Source organism: Carassius auratus, chromosome 46 (assembly GCF_003368295.1).
Source record: "Carassius auratus strain Wakin chromosome 46, ASM336829v1, whole genome shotgun sequence".
Lineage (NCBI taxonomy): Eukaryota > Metazoa > Chordata > Actinopteri > Cypriniformes > Cyprinidae > Carassius > Carassius auratus.
This window is the reverse complement of record NC_039288.1, coordinates 7,910,314-7,935,111: the sequence shown is the minus strand read 5'-3', so window position 1 is coordinate 7,935,111 and position 24,798 is coordinate 7,910,314. Positions and strand designations below refer to the sequence as shown.

General features: G+C 36.8%; 1 pseudogene; it reads left to right on the top strand.

The window, feature by feature from the left end:
* The first annotated feature begins 94 nt into the window (after positions 1 to 94).
* LOC113064031 (protein hinderin-like) lies at positions 95 to 22,783 on the top strand (annotated as a pseudogene).
* Positions 22,784 to 24,798: the final 2,015 nt, after the last annotated feature.

Sequence of the window (24,798 nt, the reverse complement as noted above, 5' to 3'; positions counted from 1 at the left end):
TTAGATAGGCGGTTGTAGCAAGTGGATGTTATCCAATCACACTAGCCAGAGATGAAAAAGAGGAGGAGCTCTTGCGCGTAATCTGCAAGTGGCGGTTGTTTCATGCCGTCTGTTGCTGAGGGCGTAAATGGTAGTGGATTTTACTGGATTCATGACAGTATCCTTAATTTTTTTTTCTCTAATTTATGTTCGATGAGTCTGTTTTAATTAGTTATTTTATTATAATTTAGCAAGCATAAAGGTCAACCGTGGTGCGTGGACAGTGTTTATGAGAAAGTTTATTAGCGGATTTTCATTGTCAGCTTAGTCGTAATTTACATAAAGCTGCAGTTGACGTGACTTTACATTTACTCTACTGAATTTCATTTATATTATTAGAAATGAACATAAACCGCATTGAATTGTAACCCCTTCGCAATGTACAAGTGTACACATCTGAAATGTAGTACAGTATACTTCTTCAGTACTAGAGTAAAATGCATACAATTACATTACAATACATTATAGCAGCATCACATAACTGCCTTTTACCACGTTAAACGATTGGAGTAGCGTTACTACTGTATAAACGCTGCAGTCTTATTCTCTGTAATATATTTAACGTTAGACCTTTATCTGATAGGCATGTTGTTTCTGCTGTTTTCTTTGACTTGCATATAATCAGATGAAGAGCATCCCATGGTTTTTGTTACAGGTGAAACTTGGATTTATGTCAGTTTTAATGTTTTGGACTGATACTTTCAGATACTTATAATATCATTACTTGTTCATCATTCATTCTGACAACTCACGTTTGACATTTGAAAACTGTCACTCCCATGATCATCACTTAGGGAAGAGAGAGAATGCCAGTCTGAAGGTTGGGTCTGCAAGTAATTGAGAGGGAAATATAAAAAATGAGAGCTAGCGATATAAATTGGAAAAAAACAGTAATGCATTTGGCAATGCAATGTGCTGAGATGGTGGTCGGTAAAGCTTCAGATCAGAAGCTGTCTTCTGTTGTAGCCAAATTCAAGATCAGTGACGTTACACCTGCACCAGAACCAGACCTGGTTCCCTCTCTTCAGCTCAAGTGAGCATTGAAAAATATTTACAGTGTATGTGAGGTAAAGTGACTCAGTTGTTTGCAGGGATGCAAACTTGCCACAATTTGCTGATTGTCTACACTTTGAATCTTCATGATCCACCAACAAAGGTTTCCAAATTTGTAATGAAAATTGCTTATAAATCTGATTTTCCATGTTTTTGTTTTTTTTTCTATTTAAACTCTCTATACATTTTCTTTTTATTACTATTATTATTAAATTATTTCAATTTTCATCAATATTCTATGTTCATATTAAATGGGTTCCATAAAAAAAATAAAAAAATAACAGTGTCATTGTGGCCTGACAGCTGAAGTAGAGAAATATTTTTAAATCCTCATACTAAATGGAATGAAAATTCACATTTTTTTAAAGCTGACATTTAAAAACAAATCTTCCTCTCTACGGTGGTTGCATCTTTGTCACCTTTTTTTTTATACTCCTGATTAATTTGCATGCTTGTGTCTGTAATTAAATAAACCCTAATCATTTCATACACTACAGTAAAAAGTTAATTCTTTATGATTGCTAATTTCCACATGTTAAATAATAAATTTATCAACATTATGAAACTATGATGTCAAATGGAAGTATAAAAATTAGTGATTTTTTGTGTTTTGTGCCTTGAGTATTGCATTTCTGTATAAAGACATGTTAGGTTAAAAGTTGAAACTCATGTTTTCGTGAACATCCCATTTAAGTGAAGTGACATTCAGCCAAGTATGGTGACCCATACTCAGAATTTGTGCTCTGCATTTAACCCATCTGTAGTGCACGCACACACACACACACACGCGCACGCACATGCACACATAGCAGTTGGGGGTTCAGTGCCTTGCTCAAGGGCACCTCAGTCGTGGTATTAAGGGTGGAGAGAGCACTGTACATGCACTCCCCCCACCCACAATTCCTGCCGGCCCGAGACTCGAACTCACAACCCTCTGATTGGGAGTCCGACTCTCTAACCATTAGGCTACAACTTCCACTTAGAAATGCATCCAATCAGTAAGTCAGTAAAACAGATTAGTCAACTAATTAATTTCCGCAATGTGTTGTTTTCCATATACTCTACAAATCTTAATTTTTGCCTAATTAATTTTGTCTTTATCAAACATCACCTTCCATGAGCTAATATTTCCTTCAGCGAATGCAAATGTATTTCATAAATTCACAAGGTTATTTTTTAGCATGTACTAATAATCCATTGTTTGTTTATTTGATTTGTACATAACATGTTAAGAAATTTGTTTTCTATAGATGTGTGGAAATAAAATGTAAAAGTGTCTTATTTGGACTGTAGCCTCTCTTCAGCACTGCTCAAGCCAGAAGTAAGCCATCACTGAAGGATCTCTGCCCAGAGGGCAAGCTTCGGATTGAAAATCTCATCTAGGAGCTGGCCAGGTAAAGTCCTCTCATCATAGTGATCTGATACTTTTTCGACTGAATGAATGATTACCATAGCCTTCAAGCCAATGTGATTTTCTGTACATAGTGATCCAGCTGTGTATCTGATCTGTTTCTTGTTTTTGTTTTCTTTTTCAGAGTCAGCGAAGAAAAAGTGGAATCTGTACAGAAACTCAGGGATGAACAGGAGACGTTTCAAAAAGAAATCCAACATCCAGAGCAAACAAACCAAATCATACAAGAGAGAGAAGGTATCCTTTTAAGACAAGCAAGGAAGCAGTAAGAATGATCTGGTTGAGTTTAAATGATGCCATCATTTGCACCAAATTAACATTGAATACATTTTAATGGCAAACACTTTGTGAAAGTCAGTTGGAGCCCTGTTTTTTCTGTTAATGGAAGCCATTATTTATATATTAAACATATATTAGCTGTTATGGTCCCACTTTATATTAGGTGGCATTAACTACTATGTACTTACATAAAAAATAAGTACAATGTACTTATGTGTTCATATTGTATTGTAAAACACTTTTGCTGCTATTGAGGTGGGATAGGGGTAAGGTTAGGGAGAGGGTTGGAGGTGTGGGTAAGTTTAAGGGTGGGTTAAGGTGTAAAGTATGGGTCAACAGTGTAATTATAGATGTAATTACAGAAATTAAATACAGATGTAATAACATGTCGTTTTTTTTTCTTCAATACAAGTACAATGTAAAAACATGTATGTACACAATAAGTACATTGTACTAAATTGTTAATTAAAATGTAAGTGCATAGTAGTTAAGGCCACTTAATATAAAGTGGGTCCGCTGTTATTCTTCTTGGAAATATCAGAATCATACATAACATATTCATTGCTATGTGAATTTTTCAAATTATTTGAATTAATGCATTACTGTTCAAATGTTTGGTATCTACAGTATTTTCTCTGTTTTTTTTTTTTTTTTTTAAAGAAAGAAGCCTCTTATGCTCACCAAGTCTGCATTTATTTGATTAAAAATACAGTAAAACAGTCATATTGTGAAACATTATTAGAATAAAAAATAACCATTTTCTATTTTAATATTTTTTAAAATGTAATTTATTCATTTGTGAGCTGCCATTACTCCAATCACATGATCCTTCAAAAAACATACTTACAAAATTATACTGATTTGTTGCTTGAGAAACATCTCATATTATTTTCAGTGTTGAAAACGTTTGTGCTGCTTAATATTTTTGAGAAAACCGTGATACATTTTTTTTTCAGGTTGTTTTGATGAATAGAAAGCATTTATTTTAAATTGAAATCTGTTATAAATGTCTTTGCGGTCACTTTTGATCAATATAATGCATCCTCGCTGGGTAAAAGTATTTAATTTTTTTTTTTTTAATTGCTGATGCCAAACTTTTGAATGGTAGTGTAATTCACAATGGGTTGACTCAGATTGTTGTGTATATTAGACTGACGGGGGCAGTGTTGTCTAACCAGTGGCTCTGTGTTCAGCCTAGTCCTGATATAACCACAGGATGTCATTGAGATGCTTTTTCTGAATTACACTTGCACTTGAAGAGGTGAGGATTCACTTTTCTTGGCATAATGTGTTATATTGGATGACACTAATATTGAATCTTTTCATTGAAGATGAATAGGGATGTGAAACAGACATATGACAAAGAGTATTCACACTGTGTTACATTTAATATTTACTCTTTTAGATGCCAGTTTTTGAGCTCAGGGTTCAGTCCCGTCCTTGGTTTGAGTTGAACTGCTTTTAATTTTCATTTGAAATTAAAAGAGCTGGCACCAATCACATGACCACTGGGATCGGCGTGGGTTACTTCTCTTGCCAACCTGTCATCCGGCTGGCACATCACAAACTTTTTTCCTTGCAGTTTTGCCAGCTTTGGTGATCTTGCTCTGGTTAAAAGACATGGAGAACCATCAGTTTTGCCCAACACTGTGAAATACAGTACGAAGAGCAATCGCAGGCTGCTATATTGCAGACTTGGCAGGAGAGCTCAGAAATTAGGGGGGTTCAACTCAATTAAATGCACTTTGGCTCCACGGCATGGCATTTAAAATCCAAAACTCCATTAAAAAGAAATTGTAGTGCAAGACAAACTCTACGAAAGCCCCCTGCGGAGACAGGACAGTCTCTAAAGGTATCAGACAGATGCTGGACTCAAGGACCTGTTCTTAAAGGTTAAGGTTGACAGAAAAAGACAAACTGAGTTTTGAGGGTCTTTCTAGAATAATTGCATGCATCGTCTCCATCACATCTGCCAGGATTGCGAATATCAAGAGGAAATATCTCCATAGGAGGGGGGGAAATTATAAGTTACATTCTGTGCATATGAAGAATTTGAAGCTCGTGTACGGAATGAAATTAGGCATTCTACACCACATCTCTAAGCGGTAGATTCTGTTACAGAGAAACTCGCAATCTTTGTTCTTCACAAGGAATTTACGTCAAGATGCATGGAAGACACAAAGGAGAAGTTGAATGCATTCATCAATATCATTACTGTTATTGAAGTTTGCATGGTTGCTTTTCTGAATGTTGTGGATGGATCATAGGAGCACCATTCCCTTGTAATATTTAGTTTGACTAGTTCTGAATCCATGCATCCCGGTGGGATGAGATTAGGTGAGGTTTAAAGCTGCGGTAGGTAACTTTTGATGCTCTAGTGGTTAATAAACAGAACTGCTTGCGTCTTGCGGAAGAACATCGTAGCCGGAACTACTTCTCTCTATTCATGTCTATGAAGAATCACAAAGGTACTGGGTTACTACGCCGCAGTATCACCGAAGCAATCTAAAATAGTCCGAATATAAACACTTATTATAGGTGCTCCCTAGTGATTCAGGACAAGCTAAAAACACGGTTTTGAAAATGGATTCATGGTGTACTCGCTTATTATATATACATTTTTCTACATTTTGAACACAAACAAAGTTACGGACCGCAGCTCTGATTGGTTGTTTCTTACCGGGAGCGGATGAATTTCTGCAAATGGCAATAGGACTACTGGGAGGAGCCAGAGGAGCTTGATTTTTCCACAGATTATCTGTCTCATATTCTACTGTCAGGACATAATGATATAATGACAGGTTTAACAAATATGTAAAAAATATATTTTTACAAAAGTTACCTACTGCAGCTTTAAACTCTCACAGAAATGCCACTAAATTGCAAACACATTGCTTGCATATTGTTTATGACCAATTAGTTTTGTAGACACACTAATAATTGGAAGTAATAAACCACATGCTTGCAGCAAATGAAGTCTCATGATATATAAATAATCAAATCATCAGTGGCCTGGTGAGTTATTTAAATTGAAGCATGCGGTTGTGTGAACTGTCCTATCGATTTACATCTCAACCTACAAACGCAAACCAACCGGCCGAGAAGCCCCGTAAAATATTCTTCTCGCCACAATTTTGTTCTACCTTGAGGTGGATTTCATTATTTTATTTCTGCGGCAGCTGACAGGGGAGTGAATCATGTTGACAGCGGCTGTCTGAAATATCGAATGCAAACTCTGATTTTGTGTATTTTTGGACAGGGGGTGGAGACACACCGTGCCTGCAGCTTTCTTTTCTCCTGATGTAGGCCCTCGGAATGAGCTCTGATTGGCTGGCAGCCAACAGAGGTGCCTGCGCCGCGGGAAGCGGGAGAGAATCTTATCAGTCCCGCTCCAGTCGCTCCAGATTACCAGGCGTTGAGCGTTCCCACACTCCCTTCTGTTAATGTATTAATATGTGTGTTTCCGCCTAACCTGTCTATCAGAGTATCAGAAGCAGGGTAGATGCCTGTGTGCGATGCGCTCTATCTACGAGACGGGCTCTCTGTTCTCTTTACAAATGAGAGGCCTATTTATGAGTTCTTGTTGAACAGTTACTCATTTCATACCTGCTATTACACAGTGGTTTGACATCCAGCTGTTCATGAAGGACAGTGTTTGTTGGCACTTCAGGATTTGATATCCCTTTCAATCATTTAATTTTAGACAGTCAATTATCTTTAATGAGCTACAATAATAAACTGTGAATTTAGGTTAGATATTTCCACCTACATCCTTAACAAAGACGTAAAGGGTTAGTTCTCCCAAAAATTAAAATTAGGCTGCGTTTTACTCTCCCCTGAGGCATTCTAGGTGTAAATGACTTCTTTCTTTCAGACGGATCCAGCTGGAGTTATATAAAATATTGTCTTTGATCTTTCAAGCTGTTTCATGGCACTCAATGGGTGTTGCATTTCTTCCGTCCAAAAGACGTGAAATGAAAAGCGCCCTTCGCAAAAAGAAAGAGTCTCACATGGCTCCGGAGGATGAACAAATGCTTCCTATAGCGAATTGATAAGTTTTTGTAAGTTTTTGTTTTTGTTTTTGTAAGAAAAATATCCACACAGAGGCTACGCATTTTGAACTCAAAGTATGCTGGTACGATTTGTCACTCTAAAAAAGATGTAGCGACACCTCTGTCCACTCCAAACGGCAACCTCCCGCTTTCTTTCATGAAGCCAACAAAGTGTTAAAACTGTAATTCTTGAGGCAAAAGGGAGTCAATCCCATAGACTCCCCATGTTAAAATGCCCAACTTTACAGCACAAAAAAAACTAACTTTTGGTCTGTACTGTATATATATATATTAAAATATATATATATTAAGTAAAAGTAATTTATTCCTGTGATGGAAAAGCTGCATTTTCAGCATTATTACTCCCATCTTCAGTGTCACATAATCTTTCAGAAATCATTCTAATATGCTGCTTTGCCGCTAAAGCATTTTTTATTATTTATGCTGAAAACAGTTGTGCTGCTAAGTATTTTTTGGTGAAACCATGATATATAGTACAGACCAAAAGTTTGGACACACCTTCTCATTCAAAGAGTTTTCTTTATTTTGATGACTATGAAAATTGTAGAGTCACACTGAAGGCATCAAGGGCTATTTGAGCAAGAAGGAGAGTGATGGGGTGCTGCCCCAGATGACCTGGCCTCCACAGTCACCGGACCTGAACTCAATCCAGATGGTTTAGGGGTGAGCTGGACCGCAGACAGAAGGCAAAAGGGCCAACAAGTGCTAAGCATCTCTCGGGGAACTCCTTCAAGACTGTTGGAAGACCATTTCAGGTGACTACCTCTTGAAGCTCATCAAGAGAACGCCAAGAGTGTGCAAAGCAGTAATCAAAGCAAAAGGTGGCTACTTTGAACAACCTACAATATGACATATTTTCAGTTGTTTCACACTTTTTTGTTATGTATATAATTCCATATATAATTCCACATGTGTTAATTCATAGTTTTGATGCCTTCAGTGTGACTCTACAATTTTCATAGTCATGAAAAAAAAGAAAACTCTTTGAATGAGAAGGTGTGTCCAAACTTTTGGTCTGTACTATATATCATGGTTTCACCAAAAAATACTTAGCAGCACAACTGTTTTCAGCATAAATAATAAAAAATGCTTTAGCATGTATATATCTTTAGCATGTATATATATTTACTTTTGATCAAATTAATGCATCCTTGTTGAATAAAGGTATAAAGTTCTTTCAGATAAAACAAACAAATAAACAAAATCTTACTGAACCCAATAATTTTAATGTTAGAGTGTTAGTAATGTTTTGAGTACAGAATCAACTTTATTCTGCTTTAGTTACTAATATTGGGTTAAAACAAAAGCAGATGGAATTTGCTCATTTGAATCATTTTTATTGCATTTCTAATTAGCATATGAAACCGGTAATTGGGGGAAATTAGAACCAATCACTCTCTTGGCTCTTAACTTACTTTTTATAGTCTGGTATATTTAATACTTCAATAATCTGAAATGGAACATTTACACAGAGTTAGTAATTTGTAGTAATTGTATAGCTAATTTTAATTACAGACTTGCTTCTCTTTCAAACTGACAGCACTGAATCACTGGTGTCAGTCAATCAAATTTATTATAATACAAATACACATGTATGTTGGAATACAGAAAGTAGTATATCATTTAGCAAAATATTACCAAATTTAAGATGCAAAGCAAAAGCATGCAACAAAACAAACTGAAGAGCTTCTATGACCCATATGACTTTCTTCTTTTAGAACCCAAAAGAAGATATTTCAAGACAACACTGGACCCCATTAACTTTCATTGTATGGACAAAAAAAGGTGTTCTAAAAAGAACATGTAGGTCTGAAATATCATGGGTGAGTATATGATGAAAGTAAATCATTCAAGTAAACGGTTCCATTAATGTACCATATTGCTTGGCAACTGTGAAGAGATTATTATAAATACTATACATACAAATACTATATTACTTAAATAATGTATTGGACATTAGTGTCCTGGTTCTTTCTTTAACCAATAATCCACTGTAATTATACAGCTTCACATTGACACCCCCCTTTTACCATAGTAAGACTCGCTAGTGCATGGCCTCTTGTGGGTTAATTTTGTTCCATTTTCTTTTTCCATTGTGCAGTCTTCTGGAGATTTTAATACTAGCCTTTGTTTTAAGTTAAGATTTACCACTCTTATCTTATGGGTATTGGATTGAGAGGCTCCTGAGCAGAGGCTGGATTTAGTGCGTATTGACATTGTAATAACAGAGATATGAGGACTATAAATAATCTCTGTAACGCTTAACTTTCATTCGGTTTGGTCTGTGTTGCCCCTCTCGAGTTCCTGGGCCTTGAGGTATTCTGATGATTGCTGAGCGGTTGTGCTCTACAGCCAGGCTGATTATTAAAAAGAAAGACCAAAAAATAGTCACTTTCCATCATTGCTTTCTACTTTGGAAAATTAGATCTACCGAATGGATTTCTGCAGATCCTGTGAGAGTAAGCAAGCGTACATCACGCTTTCATTAGTCGGCACAGTCACCGTGGCTGTGGTTCTGCTCCAGATCAGTTGAGTTCTGCTCAATGCTGCATGTGTGCCAGCTCTCTCTGTCTCATAGCCTGGCATCCTGCCCACCCCTGCCCAGCCAGACACAGATGGAGAAGTGTGTGAAGCCCTCGCCTGAAGAAACGCTTTTGTCTTTTCTCAGTGGTGCTGCTGTTTCTTCTCACTTTCTTCTCTGTCTGTGCACTTTTTCAGAAAGTCACAAACATGACTCCAGGTATTGGCGGCTGGGACCCAGCCAGAGAGACTGAAATGTCAGCAGCCAGAGAAGAAGTCAAACCGGTCTCCTCTTTTTGTTTTATGAGGACACTGGAAAACCGAGCTCTCTGTGGGGGAAGTTTTTAATGCTTTGTAGCTTTTCCTGTTATACCCCATGTTATTCAGTTAAAAATTGTAGTTTAGGATGTTTAGATTGTACCCTTCCAGTTGTATTATAAGGGTTTTTCTTTTATTTTCTCTTTTATTTCACCGAAACCTTGTGAATTTGTTTTTCTGCATTTTCTGAAAAAATAAATGAATTGCATACAAACAAATTTGCATGGTAATCTGTTAAAAACAAAACAAAACAAAAACAACAACAATCAGCCACCAGCATTTAACCAGCATTTTTAAGAACTACATTAATTACTGTGGTTTTATACCATATTCAAGGTTGGTACTTTTTGACAACTATTTATAAAAAAAAGAAAAGAAATTATATATATATATATATATATATATATATATATATTTTTTTTTTTTCAGAGCATGCGGTTTTAACTCTAAAATTACCTTTTATATTTTTTATTTAATTTATGTTTTTTTTTTTTGTCACTCAGTTTGTTTAATCACTAAGTTGACTCACGGACCACTTGGAAATCTTTTGAGTTATTTATTTTATTTATATTTTTTAAGCACCCAGTCAACTCACAGAGCAGTCTCCTGCCTACTCAGCATTAGGTTGGCTACACTACAGTGGGTGAAATGGATTACAATGTCTGGTTTGGAGAGGCAGAGAGTTTTAGTCTTAAGTGGGAAAAGCGGCAGAGTTATTTAGTGCATGTTGACCCTTGACCCGCTGCACAGGCCTGCAGCAGCAGTACCGAGAGTGTCAGGAGCTGCTGGGACTCTATCAGCAGTACCTCTCCCAACAGAAAGAGAAACTCAACAAGTCTATCACCCTGCTCAATCAGTCCTGCTTCTAAAGAGAATGTGCCTGTGTGTGGTAGAGAGCGATAGAGAGAGGCCAGAAATGGCCTAAACTGAACATTAAACATTAGTTTTACATATATTTCTTTTTTTACCAGTAGTAATATACCATGATATATATACATACACATATAAACTGTTATATACACTTATAAACTGTAGATATGTATGTGTGTTATATTGACCTTGAACTATAATAGTGACTCACTGCAGGTTGTTCACTGCAGTAGAATTTTACCAGTAATTCCCTAAATTAGATCACGCTTATGTCCTTTTCCCAGCTACAGGTTATTATTATAATTATTATTTTATTTGTATTTGTCCCTCTGTCTTGGTGAGACTGCCAAGGTTGCACGAAACATGAAATGTCATTCATAACTCATTTTACGTCTGTAATATGACATTTAGAAGTGAAAAAGGAATTATATGAAAAAGATAAATGAAGGCCGCAGTTTAATTTTATCTATCTGAGGTTGTTAGGACAACAGCTGAATTTATTGCGCTGACAATTAAAAAAAAAAAAAAAACGTATCCACCTTTTCTTGAATGCAGTTTCAACCGACTCCTTACATTTCTGGTCTCTGGAGTTTCTAGTGAAATTAAGGTATTTACCGAGTCGATGATATAACGTTAAATCTATGAAAATGGTTTTAAAAAGCACATGCAGAGTTTGTCCATGAAATGATGAGCACATACAAGCCATGCTCATTTTCTCTTGTATATATAGTATAAATTTCTTAAGTTTATTGCTGTTGCTGTGGCAGCCAACAGCAGCACAGCTTAACCATGCACACATTTTTATCTTTAGTTAAATTAAAAAAGTTTCAGTTTAATTATTTCAGTTGATATTTTTAACCCATTTTAACTTGGAGGCTGGAACACAACAGCATCCAAACAGAAATTAGAATAGATAATTACAGCATTCATCATTACTCAGGAAAAAGGTGGATATCTTTACACGTGTAAACTGAACTGTTAAAACCAATTTAAATTGGTTTAGATATAAAATAAAATCAATTTCTTAAATATATATATATATATATATATATATATATATATATATATATATATATATATATATATATATATATATATATATATATATATAAAACAAACTCTCCAAATCTGTGGGAACCTCCAGTTGTCTATTTTGTCTGCTTTCTGTTTATTAATCAACCAATCAACCTGCAGACTCATGACCACTCACAGATTTGTGATGCAAATCTTTCATGCTAACCAGTCACCCGTCCTGTCTGAACAGAGTAACGATCAGATATTTAACAAATATAAAGCCTAAATATCTGTCTTCCTTAATTGCTCAAAACTATCAGATATCTGGATTTTTTTTTTATAATAATGGTTCGTTGTTCACCGCAAGTGATTTTAAGTCAAAAAGTATTTGCCTTAAAATGGGTTGAAGGTGAATTTGTTACAGAAGCGCTGTTTTGATGGCTCTAGTGGTGATGCTTTTAATGGGGATGGATTTAGAGAAGCAGCCTCTCAGAAAGGGGTTTTGACATGCTGACACTTTAGCATCTTTAGCTGTTAACCTGTCAGCACACTAAAACGCTCTCAGAGAAGTTCCATCTGTAAATGCATCCCTTTCAAAGCACTGTCATTAAAAATATTAAAGCTAAAACAAAACAAGAAAACTCACAAACCAACACTAAAAAAAACATTGTTGGAGTTTAGATTGTGCCCCCTGCGCCCTCTCCATCTTAAGCTTGTATAAGGGAAATGAGCTTGTCCTCTCTGAAACCTTGGCTGTGAGTAATGTATGTTTACATGCTCCATGACCTCCTCTTGAATTAGTCGGCGGCCCATGTCTATACCCTTAGAGGCGGACAATTCTCCTTTGTTCTGAGTGTTTATCTCATTGGGGATTGACCTTGGGTTGTTCTGTCCTCTTGGGATGAGCCCACTCCTCCGACTCCCTTGAGTAAAACCTGCCTTTGTGGCCACATTATTAAATGGTCAGAGGTGATGTGTATTCTTTCTGTGCCTCTGCGCTGTCCCACAGGTTCCTAGCAGTGAGGGGGCCCCTGGGAGGTCTTGGGGTGAAACAGGAAACTGCTTTAGATGGATCTTACTTGTACCTCCCTTCATCAGGAAACAAAACTGAGAGAGGCGGGTCAGTGAAGTGTGCTCATTCTTCGTCACACCAGTCACAATTCTGAAGGTGGGCATAGTGAACCCAGCTTCTCCAACAGGGAGCCCTCAGTTTGTGATGGCCTGAGGCTGCTTGGCATTTCTGAACCCAAGTGCTCTCATCAGTGCCACAGAGTGGATAATGACAGCATGTGTGCTGCTAATCGAATTGGTCTAGCGCCACCACCTGGTTTGGAGAACTGGGAGGAGAAACAAAGGGGTCTGCTCCTGCAGAAGAAACAGCTGGAGATGGAGAGGGAGAGAATTCAAGCTTTTCATTGTCTCTCTCTTTTTTATTCAGTGATGAATTAAAAGGAGTCACATGCTTTACAGGGAAATGTTCAACAACCATTAAGTAACATACAGTCACAGCAATACACATTGAGTATTGAGAAGCCTGTACCCAAACTTTCACAAGGTATGTCCACAAGAAATTATGTTGAAAATGTTATACCTTTCTGCTTTTTACGTTACCTCCTTAATTGGAAATTTGCATTACCTCATTTCAATATCTCTAATTTTCTCCCTTCAGAGATCACCATTACCAAGAAGGATATGGTCAACTCTCCTGTGCCTCCACAAAGCTTTCAGACATCTGATCTTCCTCCCTTTGGCCTTCCCAGCACCCCACAGTCTTCCAGGTGAGTTAAGGTGTCCCTCAGGGTGCTGTCTGCGGTCCACTCTTTTTGTCCTCTGCCATGGCTGGGTTTCTTCATACACTCATATAAGTCATTCCAGCCTGTCTAGTTCCGGCCCAGCTGCCTAACACAAACAATGTGTTTTTACCCACCCTTTCTGTATTTTTAGATGAGCAAAACATTAAATTTTGGCACTTGACATTTCAGTCACTCAACTACCACTTTTTGTAGAGAGGCTGCTGTTGCAATTTAAAGATTGCTGGGTGCTTGAGGGAAGCCACTCTCAGGAAACTCAATGAAAAGACTTATACAAGTAAATACAATTGAACAAGTTAAATTCAAGGAGGAGTGAAAAGAGGGAAATGACAGTAATTTTGTCTCAACAGCGCAATAGGGGCCAAGCCTTTGTATTAATTGTGTTCTTGGAGTCCCTGCCTCTGTGATAGTGCTTTCTTAATTCACAAAGGTTAAAAAGGAAAAGCGGTGAGATCAGTGATGTAAGGGGGAATCTGAATAAACAGGGAAAAGAGAAGAAGTGAAGGAAGAGAGATAAAGAGGAAGCTGGTCTGGGCTGAACACTGTATGAGGCCTGTTTGATGAGTTAAATGAAGATTTTTGCCGGCCAGTGCTGAGGCTGACAGGAGCCAAGCTGAGTCCCATTAGCTGGTGTAGCAGGGCCCAGCAGCAGGTGTAATTGAACCGATTCTTCCAGCCCGAGCCGAGTACACGCCTCCCTCAGCTTAATGAGGAAGAGTGAGTCAGTGAATGAATTACTGACCGCTAGCTCGAGACACACTCTTGGATAGGGAAGGAAATTCATTAGCGTTTTCTTTTAAATTAAAATGGTAATTAATGTGACTGCATGTCTTTTTTCCCTTTTTACCCCACAGCGAGAGCATGAGCATGTCTCGTTTAACGTATCTCTGAAAAATTCTGATTATTTGTAAGTCATTTGTAAGCCATATTTTCTTTTCTTTTTTTTCTTGGAGAAAATGTATTGACTTCAGAAGTAATTGGCTTTTTTCCCCCTCTGTTATATGTTATAGTGAATATTTTGCATTAATATGCTCCTTTCTGTCTCAGACGTTTCATTACCGAGACAGAAATTTAACAGGGGCTGGAAAATTAGCCTGCTTTGTGTGCAGCTATGAAATTTGTGGGTGGCATACCAAGAGAATGTCAGAACTGACAGGGAGTTGAATATTCGCATATGCATAATATGTACCAGGGAAGTTGAGATGGGCCAAATGTGAACTAAGACCAGGGCAGAGATGTTTCTCTTAATGAACAGGCAAACTGTTGAATTTCAAGTGGCCATTCCGGATTCAGCTTACATTGTGAAATCAAGCTGCTTTGATATCAAAGATACGTGATAAAGGCAATGGAATGATTTTAAGTTACATATTTTACTGAGTTACACATATTTACTTAGAAAAAGTCTCTAAACTAGGTTAAATTGCTCAGATGCTAGGAAAATTATATAAAAAAAACCATGCAATTATAATTAATTATATGCAAGTCATAATTTGATTTAAAAGGACAAATTTGGCTTGGTTGGTAAAGCATTATGGGAAACCTCCCTCCCACACTGATACCAAACATGAACTCTATGGAAAGTTTATATACGGAAGATGAATATTTTATTGTTGCCCACCATCCGGAAGGTACTTTTGCATTATTCAAAACCAAACCTGATTTGAAGAAATCAATGAAGTTTGTCATTTTACAGTTTTATTCAATAATTTATTTAATTATTTAAGAAGCCAGAGGTTGAACAACTTCTGGTCTCAAGGTCTGGCCCGGGTCTGATGTTGCAGGGACATGCCCTCAAGGAACAAGTCAATACCCACAAGCCCACAATAAATCTATAGACGAGTGCTTTGTTACTATGATTTTGCTTAAAAGAAAAAAGATGCCCAGGGAAAAAGAACTCAGGTTAATGAAAATGATTATGGATATCTGCTGTCTGCAAGAGATCATAACATTTCACTCAGTCTGAGATGGGTAGTTTTCTTTGATTGGCAGTATCCTTGGGGTGTGTGAACTCGAGCGCCGTTTGTGGAGTTGAATGATTGAGGAGAGGTCTGTGTTATTACTTTTCTTAGCAACTTTTGAATTTAAGGTTTCTACATGGTGGGTGATAAATCTCTGTTCAGTATCCTTCTAGAGCAGTGGTCCCCAACCCCCGGTACCGGTCTGTGCGTCATTTGGTACAGGGCCGCACAAGAAAGAATAAATAACTTACATTAAAGCTGCAGTCGGTAACTTTTGGCGCTCGCGTCTGGCGGAAGAACATTGTAACCATTGTAACACATATTATAATGGTACCGTAGTGATTCAGGAAAAGACAAAAACACGGTTTGGGAAAATAGATTCAAATATGCTAATAAAGTTGCATAAGAATACAGAGTGTATTCATGTTTATTACTATATTTACAATATACCACAGTTTTTATGCCAGTCGTATCATTTTATTTTGTTGTATTTATCCATCACACCTTAAAGCCCGGTCCGTGAAAATATTGTCTGACATTAAACCGGTCCTTGACGCTAAAAAGGTTGGGGGCCGCTGTTCTAGAGCACCTTAGAAACCAGATATCAGTGCTTTTGCAACTAACAATGTGCTAAAATGTTTTAATTTTTTTGTTTATTTATAATAACATTTAAATGAATAAATACAAATTTCTACAGTGGGGATCGAAAGTTTGGGCACCCCTTGCAGAATCTGTGAAAATATGAGTAATTTTCAAAAAATAAGAGAGATCATACTAAATGCATGTTATTTTTTATTTAGTACTGTCCTGAGTAAGATATTGTACATAAAAGATATTAACATTTAGTCCACAAGACAAAAAAATTGCTGAAATTATTAAAATAACCCCACTCAAAAGTTTGGGAACCCTTGGTTTATATATTATATAAAAAAAAGTCATACCATCATGATGGTGTTTAGCATGGGAAGCTCCTCACATTTCCTTTGGAAATATAAAAAGGAGAGTTGACTGTAAGTGTCACAGAAGGAGAAGTAGATGAATTATGCAGTCAGACAGATAAAACTCCACAACTTCTGCGAGAGTCGTCAAAACAATACACTTATCAAACCACGTCCTCCTTTCAAATTACTTTCTTTTTAAATTAACCTCTTCAGTCTTGGGCCATCTTTTGTAAACTGCTCTTTCTTCTTTTTTTTCTTTTTTATTGTGTATCTTATTCAAATATTTAGGGCCGGTTTGATAGAGGCGAAGTGAGAAATGTCAGTGCTCCTGTTTATTGCTTGTGCCTGTCTTCAGCTTACTATTGAATTGGAAGAAAATTTGCATGCAGTTTTGTCGGTATTTGCCGTTTTAGGACTCGTATATTACTGTTTGGGCTGCAAATTTGTTTGGGCTCTCAGGCGTGACAGACATTTTTAATGAGAACAGTAAAATAACTGGAGTCTGGAAACTGATAAACTGTCTTTTGTTTGGAATTATTGAAGTAGAACCTAAATCTTTCTTCTACTCTTTTTCTGTATTTTACTTCTCCTCGCTCTCATTGATGTCAGTTGGAGTTTTGTATGCCCATGTTTGCAAAATGAGTTAACCTGTAGAGATTCTAGTATATTCTTTACTTTTGTATGGTTAAAAAAAAATCACCACCAAGCAAAAATTTCAGCCTGCTCTTAAAAAATATATATATCACAATTGGTTACTTCCAAGACAGCTTCACTGATTAGAAGTCACTTTTAAATTTTAATAACTAAATATGTTTTATTTTTATATTTATATCATATATGTAATATTAGTATATGTTAATGGAATATTTCTTTATTAAAATGGATATATATTTTATTAGTTCTCTTCAATGTTCTTAAATGACTGCAGTTGTACCGCTCACCTCTACTTTTCTATTTCAGTCATCTTGAACTCTGTTCCCAACCCCTACTGATCCATTGCATGAACAGATAACATTTGGGATTAGCAAACCTCCTCTTAAGTGATATTAATGTCTCATGGTCCTTCACCAGTGGACCTTGTGAAAAGCAATGAAAGCGTTTGGGTAAATATGACTGCCAAACACATTAGCATTCTCTCCAGCAATTTCCTCCCAACGACGCCTTAACATACCCCTCCCCCGCCCAAACAACACCTACCCCTTCCCTTGTTATAGATGGTGACCGGCGGTAAAAAATGCATTATTCATATCGGCAGTGTCGTCCGTTGATGGATGGCTGTTTGAGAGGCCTGTCCGTTAAATAAATCAACAAATAAAAATGCTAATTCTCAGATTTCAAGAGGGAGCCTTGCCTCTTTCAGTGTAAGCTCTGGTTCTCTTTCTCTTTCCCTCTGATGCAAATGTGTAAAAGTATTGTCGGATGACAATCGATTGTCATTCACCAAAATGACAAAATGATACTCCCGGATTGGAGATTACTATCATTGCTATAGGACTGGATACGAATTAAGCCTCGATTTAAGTTTCAGGTTTAAAAGCAAAAGAACATTAAGCAGCTTGATCTGTTATGATGTCATGAAATATTTGTTTTTTTTTAAAATAATTTTGTATGGAGTTGCACACTGACATTCATTGAGCAGGTCTCTTTCAGTTTTGTAACTGACTCTGTAATCTCTGGCAAATGAAACATACCTGACAAATATAGTGCAAAAGTTGTTTGTGTCTGTTAGTTTTAATCATCATTTTTGTAACATATTTATGTAGTAATTTCAATAAGGAAACTCCATTTATATAAAATAACTGCAACATCAAAAGTGTGTACTCAGAAACATTCAGTGTAAAATTGTAGGAGTGAAATGAGACATATCTGATTATGTATCTATTACTGGAATATGGGTTGACAAGTTAACAGGGCAAAAACAGTATAAGAGTGGAAGTCTACATGAACTGTTTTATGCTATCGCTGAAATGAAGTTTGGTTTCAGAAATCGGTAATCTACAATGTTGTTACTTCTCACTAGGGCTGCATCTGGAAGTATCATGAGGGTGGCAACAAAGAAGAGGAGAAATACTTGAACTAAAATAATATGTTGACATACTAAATTACCTAAAGCTGAAATAAAAATAAAGCTAAATTGTGAGTTGAGTTTCCTGTGCACTTGATATAGTTATCTGAGTTGCTGCCTATGTTGGTTGTTTCAGATCAGTCCCTTGTGAAGAAACTTTTATATACATTAGGCAGTAGACTGCAATACAGCTCTCTGAAGGGGTCTCATTTACAAACGTTGCATACGCACAAAATAGGCATAGAAATTGTGTACGAAAATACGAAAATATTTTAGTGAGAACAATGATCAATGATGCGCACTTACTTCGATATTATAGCAGACACTGCTGGATTCAGTGGGCGAACAGTCCATCGTCCGGTTTGAATAGGTCCAATGATAATAGTTAACTGTACAACCGCAGCTGCACGGAGGTAGGCATCTCCACAACATTATGAAAATAACACTATATTTGAAGGATACAACTTGAAGGAAATGGTAATTTGCATGTTTTCTTTTTAAAATAGGCTACTTTGTCAGTGACGCGCCGAGTCAGACAAATCTATTTAAACTGGAATAAATATAGGCTAAAAATTGCTAAAAGATGTTCACCTTATCAGCAAAACTGCATGAATTTGAATTGTTTAAACAGTTGAAATGCTATTTGGCCATTGGAAAATAATTAGACCAGCTCTATTCTAAAAAAAAAATTCTGAGAACTATTATATACAGTTTTGTTTTTATGGATTTTTATTATTATATACTTATGCTAAATCATAAAATAAAAATTGTGCATGGCACAAATGTCATTTATTGTCCGTACCTCATATTTTTTTAATGTCTTGAACCTTTAACAGTTTTAAATATGGTGTTACATGGATGGGAATATGCAGGGAAATGATATGCAGATGATGTTGTGCATAGAAAAACTAGGCGTTGTAAGCTCCATATATGCTGATTATGGGGAGGAGTCAGGGTGGTGATGCACGTACGCACAATCTTCCACTGACTGGGATTTATAAAGGGATTTTCGCACAGGTTCTTTAAACTTTTGTCCATACGCAAAATCTAGCTTTTGTGCATATGTACACTTTTAGGATGAAATCTATGGAGAGTTTTGTAAATGAGACCCAAGAGCTTTTGTTTTTGTCTGATGGCAGTAGGCAGAGCAGCCAGTATAGTACAGCATATGTTGGTTTGTTAATGGTGAATGGTTGCTGCCTCCAGAGTTCAGGGTCAGAACTGTAACAGTGGTTAACAAACTGTCCTGGGTCCAGGTGGTCTAAGGACCAGCTTCTCAGAGGTCCTCGCAATGTGTGAAGTGAGATCAACTGGTCTGTGGTCCTCAGGGAACCGGGGGTTTCCGATCTTTGGCAGTGGAACAATGCAGAATGTCGTCCAGAGCTAGGGCACCTTCATCAGTCCCAGCATGAGAGAGAACAGGTGCTCAGGAACCCCACTGAGCTGGCTGTGTGAACATGTGTTCAACACTCTGGGGATCAATCCGTCAGCTTCAGAACTCATCTTTACCTTTGCAGAGATTCACCAGTTTGCTGTTCAGTTCACTCAGTCCTCACCTGGTCAACAGAAATAGACAGTGGAAAGGTGGGAGAAGTTGCCATCATTTTAGATTTTAAAGGCATAATTCACCTGAAAGTGAAGAGTTTATCATCATTTGTTCATCCTCATGTTGTTTCAAAGATTGTTCGAAGATTGTTCTGGCTGCCTTTTTTTTTTTTGCAATGAAAAGTGTTAGGGTTGCAAACCACAAAAATGATAACATTTAACTGTTGTAAATTTCATTGGCAAAATCCAGTTATTTCAGTAGGTGATCAGTAATTTTGCACGAGGGTAAAATATTTTACCACGCTGATTTCGCAATGGGTTCAAGTTGGTCACGTGGATACATTTGCCTTGAACAGTCTTCATTGCTTTATTTCTAAATTATTGACTACTGACTCTTTTGCCTGTGAAATTTATTAGAAATGACTGCAGCTTCAAAGTAATGTCTATACTTACTATATTCTTTTGAAAAGAGTCCTTTAGTTTACTTTTTTTTTTTTACCTGTCAAATGTCCTTTTTAGGTTTTATCATATTTAGTCAAACTATTATAATTTTTTTTGCTTAGTCAAGTTTTAATTGCCAAAGTCTGACAATTTTTGTCTAGTTTTGAAAATAGTCAATGAAAACATGGCATAATTTAGTCATTCTGCATAATTACAATTATTTTGCTCAGTTTTAATTGCGATTTAATGTTCATAATTGCTGTAATTTAAGATGTTTCAAAAGAATTATTGAACTTTCACCTATAGGCACAAATTAAGAGAATATCAACTCATGGTTTATTTTCCCTTACCTAGTTTCCTGATTTATTTTTTATTTTCATTTTTTTAAACTACATTTTAGTCTCGTCTTTTTTCATCAGCAATATTGCTGATGATACACAGTGTTGGTTTGATGTCAATAATGGTCAGTTATGAGACACCCAAGAACCAATGACATGATGTCATAAATGTCACTTGGGCATGACACATCTTGATGTACCATATTTGAATGCAAGAATACTGTTATTGAGTGACTGGTCTAATACCTCTGTTCCAAAATCTAGTGTGATGCTTATATCCAAAGAGCATTTTAAAGCATTATAGATATTCTTTTCAACATAAGGTTAGACAAAAATGTAGGCAACATTCATATCTTAATAGTTCTTATTAAATTCATTAATAAAGTTCAGTAAAAAAAAAAAAAAAGGAGTTGCTGTCTCTATGTTCCAAATCAATCTCAGGTAGAAGGCAGCTAGGTTTTAGAACAAAGCTAAAATGTGTTTCCTGAGAAGTATGGAAGTTTTACATTGACAGTCTTTAATTTCTATTTACCTTTCCGTGGAAACATTTTGATGTGTAGCCGATGCTTTGATGAATTCAGACCCGAAAAGTGGCAGACATGAAGGAAGTAGTTGATGGCATGTGTCTCAGCATTCTGGGTAATCACCACTATCATGACTGTGAAGCAAATACTGCTTTCATATGTCAGAGGCACTCAGTGGATGACACCGTTTTCTGCCTCTGATAGCAGCCGAGATCCCTCAGAAACACACACACACACACACACACACAGTTTGTATGAATCTCTGTATGAATACCCACTCATCCCCTCTGCTGCATGGATGCAAATCAATGCTGTTTAGAATGAGCGGTGAATTATGTTAGCAGCATCAGTGGAGCGTGCTTTTAGAATTCATGTTTCATATCTGAAATGCGCGCGTCTGTATTTGATGAATAATTTATTAAGCACCTCGACTGTGGGATTGAATCTTTATTAACTTAATCTTTGTTTATTTATTCTTTTATTTATTTAGCTCCCTGCCCAGCACTAAGTTTTCCTTCCAAACTAGGACTCTTCATATGCACCCTAAGGCCACATGTTTCAAAGCCTGTGAACTCTGTTGTCTATTCAGATGCAACAATGTTGTTTTTATGTAGGGGAATCTGAGGATGCACAGCATTCTGAGTGATATGTAAATTGTCATGCTTTTTTTACACCCATTTGTCCACTTCTGTTTTGGTGTATAAAACAGCTAAATGACATTTCTGCTTAGTCCTGTTTTTTCTTTTCATTGCTGGGTTGAATGACTCTTTGAATTAGCAGTTAGACATTTTCAGCCCTGCATCCAACCCAGAAAAGTACAGAATCAATCAGTCACCGCACAGAGGAGTTACGTTGCCCCTCAATCCTCTCAGGAGACCCTTGTCTCTCCTTTTTGCCCCAGTCGGTCCTCTTTGCAAGACCTGGAGGAGAGTAAGATCTTTTTCATCTGTTGAAGGGTTAGAAAGGCGATTCAGGTTGATTGTTGGAATAATTGAATTTGAATGATCATTAATTATTAATGCGCTCTTAATTCTGCCTTTGAAATGCGTTTAGTGTCTTGAAATAATTATGGTCTTAATTTTAAGATAATAAATAAATGGTTGTTTATTCAGTCACAGATGGTTGGACAGCAGCTCCATTAAAGTCCACAGGCCTTCCAAGGAACTAACTTGACAACGTATAAGTTTAAAGAGCTTCTCAAGAACAGTTGCTGTGATCTGTAACGTGTAATTCTATTGTCATCTTGAGGAAATGAGAAATTCTCGTAAGAGTGACTTGTCATTAAGATATATTTCTAGGAAGTGCTGTTTTCCACAATAATCATGAGTCACAGGATTTTCTGCATATATTAACAATTTATTTGTATTTTTTTTTTAAAGCCTCGCCTCACTTTCCTAGTCCCCTGTTTTTCCAATATACACAGCATATATGCTTTGATACTTCAAACTCGATCTGGGAGCATCAGTAGATGCAATGGGATTCAGCCGAACATCGCTCCAGGGCTATTGGTCTAATTTGATCTGAAGTGTTGTAAAGAAAGTTTCAGCGAAGCGCCCGTGTGTGTGTGTGTGTGTGTGTAAACCCTCCACCTTTGAAGTGGTTTCAGAGTACATCAGTCGTGCCACAAATCCATAAAAAGAGAGAAAGAGATAAAAACAACTCATAAAAAGTCTTGCATAGAAATACAGCAGAAAATGGGACAAGCATAATGCTGCTTTATTCTACACTGTGCTTTATTACTGGGCTTAAGCGGAAACGCGTCATTCAGTAAAATTACAAAAGAGAGTCTAGGGACCAGAGAAAGGTGGAGTTGAGAACAGGGCAGGAGCTGCAGCAGTACTCCGACTGCTAATACAACTCAATCTCATTGTGATAGGCTTGGCATAAATCCACATATACTACCCAGCACACTCAAATGTGCTCAAAATGTCTGATTTTTTTTCTTTCCTTTTTTTTTTAAACCCCATTTTAATGCAATGTTTCTTGTAAGTTCAAACACTTTCTGATGAGTTGAAGACAGTGCTAATGAAGAACGGCTATAAAACCAGAGTTGCTGAGAGTTTGATGGATTAGTGCAGTTTTTCTTCCTTTTTTTTCAGTGTTTGAAAAAGCAGTGAAGCAAATCGGAGTTCTGACAGACCCATGGAATCGCAGAACAGAAGAAAACAGCAGACAGTTCTAACAGGTGCAACGAAAACTTTTGACACCAGTCCTTCATGAGTTCTACATTCTCCATAAAGGGTTACCCTGATTCTGCCAGTTGCATTGTTCCATTGTGTCTCACGATACAAAGACGTGTAAAAAATATATATTTTAAAAAGAATCATTTAAATGACAAAATCATATTCGGTGTGGTTACAAACATAAAAATGTAAACCATTTAAATGATAAAAGTACTTATATATTATTATTTTAAAATGAAGAAAATAAATTTAACAAATAACATTTGAAAAATAATAATAATAATAATACATAAATAGGCAATTAAGCATGTTTGCAGCATACCTGAAAGTGACATTAATGTTCGGATGAAATCTGATGGGCTCTTACGTTCCACAATAGCTTACAACCATACTGCATCTCTAAGGACTAGAGTTTACCTGCTTTGATTCAGTGTTTCATTTTTTCTCTAAATTTTCCTAGTCATCCAGTCTTTCTAGATACAAGTAAAAGACTATAAAATATGCAAACCTATATACAGAGGAACAGCAAAAAAGAGAAAAAACATTTACAGTATATTCAGTAGTTCATGTATATACTTATATATACTTATAATAAAATTTCTGTTATGTCTTGTCGGTTTTGTCATCTCTACATTGCCAGATTGCTATGTAAACAGTTGCAGCTGAAACGGTTAACATGGCGGAAGATGATGAGCGCGAGACAGACGGTTGAACCGAAAGGGAGATAAAGACAGGTGACATTTAAATCCAACAGACGGAATGCATATCCTTGCAAAAGATCCTGGAATACCTGAATGATCATGTGTCGGAAAGATCTAGAAGGCAAAATACGACACTCTCGGAACCCGTCTGAAGACGCGTCGATTCAGAACTGGATTCGCCTTCGAAATGAGGTGAATAGACTACTGCTTTTTACCCTCTATACAGACGCTTTACTCTTCGGTAAAGCGAATTAACCAGCTCTGAAATGATCATATATTTACAATAGTGCCATCTTGTATAATAGGTCAATTGCAACGCATAACCAAAAATCGTTCAAGTCCTCAATTTGCATTAACAAGAAATTCAAAAACTCGCATTCCCTCCTCAGCCCTGCGCGCGGGAAAACCCCTCGACTCCGTCTGAACGCTGAAGCAGCACATGTAAACACGCAATACGACATTTGTGCAAAACTTACATAATGCCCACTTCATTGTAACCGTAAGCAGAACGTTGAGTGGGTGGAAATAGATAAATGGCGGTGTCAAGCTGCACAGGTTTGTTATGTCAACAGATATTTGAAGGCTTTGCTGTTAGCTGTAGCTATAGTAGTTCATTTTATTTCGTAAATAAGGAGAGTGTTATCGTTGTTTTGACATCATCATTATAATGAATGGCTGCTAGCGGTGTTGTAACAGTGCTGCCAGATGCACGGA